This window comes from Seriola lalandi, unplaced genomic scaffold (assembly GCF_002814215.2).
Source record: "Seriola lalandi dorsalis isolate HSWRI2012SDOR001 ecotype SW California unplaced genomic scaffold, Sedor1 jcf7180002054820, whole genome shotgun sequence".
NCBI lineage: Eukaryota > Metazoa > Chordata > Actinopteri > Carangiformes > Carangidae > Seriola > Seriola lalandi.
This window is the reverse complement of record NW_019525373.1, coordinates 48,593-51,241: the sequence shown is the minus strand read 5'-3', so window position 1 is coordinate 51,241 and position 2,649 is coordinate 48,593. Positions and strand designations below refer to the sequence as shown.

Sequence of the window (2,649 nt, the reverse complement as noted above, 5' to 3'; positions counted from 1 at the left end):
TGTGTCACTGTCTCAGCTTCATGTGTTTAGAAAAGGTCGGTAGTTTCTTTAAAGGACAGGTCTAATATCGTAGTTTATTCAATATTTAAACACCATTTCCCATGAGCTCTAGAGGTTTGCAGGCTAAACGTCAGAGCAGGTGAGTCCAGGAGAGTCGAGTGTCAGACTGAACACAGCTCAGGTGAAATGACTTTAAACACAAGGAGTTACAGTTACACACAGTCCAGGTTTCTCTGACCTGCACATATTAATGTGGAACAGGCTTATTATTCAGAATTATATCATGAACATATTATTATATTACATAGGTGAAAGGGGAGAATTTGAAATTCATGTTGACATGTTTTGTGTTTGTTTATTAATTTATTATTTCCTCATAAATTTGACGTCCCTCTGCCCCTTGCTTCACTGTACAATACAGGCTTATTCATTTATTTATCTATCTATCTATCTTCTAACATTACCCTGGTATAGATCCTGTGCTTGCTTACTGTTACACTATTAAGTCCTCTTGGCTTTTATTTTGACTTTTTTTACACCTCACTTCCCCTTCCTGTCTGTCCACCAATCTCCTGTCTCTGCCAAATGAGAAATGAAAACATTTATTTCCAAAAACCAAGTCATAGGTATCAGAGAGTATTGCTCAGATGTCCACATACTTTTGGCCACGTGGTGTAGACTCCATTACAGACGCATTAAAGTTGAATCGTGTCCCTGAGGCCTGAAAACTGAGGAGAGGGAGGGAAACTGACGCCTGCTCCATAATGATAATAATAATAAAACAGAAATCTCCAACATCGATTTTAAAACGATCAATAAAAACAAAATCAAACACTAAAAATGATTAAATATTTTGCATAAAAGCTGCAGTTCAAATAGTATGGGTTATAGAGGCATAATTATGACTTGTTATGTCTGCAGTGTAAAGCTGCAACAATTAATCAATCAAGTTTCGACTCGTTGGACAAAACAAAACGTTTAAAGACGTTGAACGGACTTTAAGGAAATATTATCATTTTTAAAATTTAGTTTAACCAATCGATTTATCGATTAATCAAAAAAATGATAAACAGGTTAACTGATAAAGAAAGGAACTGTTATGTTTATTCTAATGTAGGGAACATAGTCAGATGTAGTGAAAGAGCTGCAGGTAGAACTGGATGACTGAAGGTCACTGGTGTTGGTGGATCTGATCTGAGGTCTGTGGATCTGGTCTCATATCTAACATCAGGTTTTAGGATTTTGCGCATGTTTGCAATATAGAGTATTATTATTGATCTCAGCTTCACACTCCCCATCATATCTGCTGATGTTGCTCCGCCTCCTTCAGTGTGTGTGTGTGTGTTTAATGTGATGAATCTGATCCTCCTGAGTGCTCTCTGAACTCTCCATCAGTGTGTAATTGAATTAAAGTGGTTTTTTTATGGCTCCTCCTCCTCCTCCTCCTCCTCTGGCTCAGCTTCTGTTTTTTATTTTATTGATTTTCCTTCTTTCTGTGTCTAACTGCTCAAACGCCGGCGCTGTGACATCACAGCCGGGGGCGGGACGATGAGATGTAGAAATGACGGTGTTTGTATTTGTTGCTGTCCACCATCTTGACTCAGTTACTGGAGCCAGGAAACCTTCATTTTTGTTCTTCTGTGCAATTTTTTCCGTCTTAATTATATGATAACCGGTACATCGTTGTCGTAGTTACGAGATCTTTATATCTCATTGTTGGGTTATCAAATTTATCGATGCAACCAGAACTGAACCGATGTTGTAGGACTTCTGTGTCGGTCGTGTGTTCCTGCCCTCGGATTACGACCCGGAGGAACGCACCGACAGCAGGTGTTCCAGACCTCCGTCGCCATGGTTACAATAATAAACACACGGTTAAGGTTAAAGAGCTACTTGGTTCGGTTTAGAAAAAGATCGTGGTATTGGGTTACTTAAATTACAGCTGTCCCCGCTCTTACTGTTGCGTCGCACGCGCGGCTCCTGTCGCCTAGCAACCTTGACAAGATGTTTCCTGTCATAATCACCACGACCACTAGAGGTCGCCTGTCAACGAAACCATCGTTCAGACAGAGCGCATGTATGGAGTCATAGGAGAGCCAAAAAAACCCAGAATAAATCTATAAAAGAATAAGTAAATAAATGTGGAAATAATAGCAGCAATAAACAAAAGAATAAATTAGTAAGTAAAGTGGAAATAAAAGAATAAAAAAGCTTTTACCCTATTGCCTTTGCTTTTCCCTAAAAAATATAGTTTATGTATATGTTTATATTTTCACATTTTTTTTATTTACTTATTTATCCCTATTTATATTTCCACATTTATTTTCTTAACTTTTACAGATTTATTGTTTTTATGGCACTTGTATGACTCCATACATGTGGAGTCTAAGAAAAGTGCTGCAGGGAACTACGACTCTTTAAAAGTTGAAAAGTAATCAGAGTAATTGGCAGCGTTTTATAGTTTTGCTTGAAAAAATGTTGATTTATTTTTAAATCATTTTCAGATTTAATTCACTGTTGATCAATTTATTAATTAATGGACTAATTGTTAGAGCTTTAGAAAAAGATCAATACAGTGTTACTGCAACAATAAGTGTGTTGCTGTTGTGATGCAACACACACACACACACACACACACACACACACACA

The 2,649-nt window shown here is 37.4% G+C and overlaps 1 protein-coding gene across 1 annotated transcript in view; it reads left to right on the top strand.

The window, feature by feature from the left end:
* siah2l (seven in absentia homolog 2 (Drosophila)-like) overlaps window positions 1–2,649 on the top strand; it is a 16,883-nt gene that overhangs the window by 851 nt on the left and 13,383 nt on the right. The gene's annotated exons all lie outside the window — the stretch shown is intronic.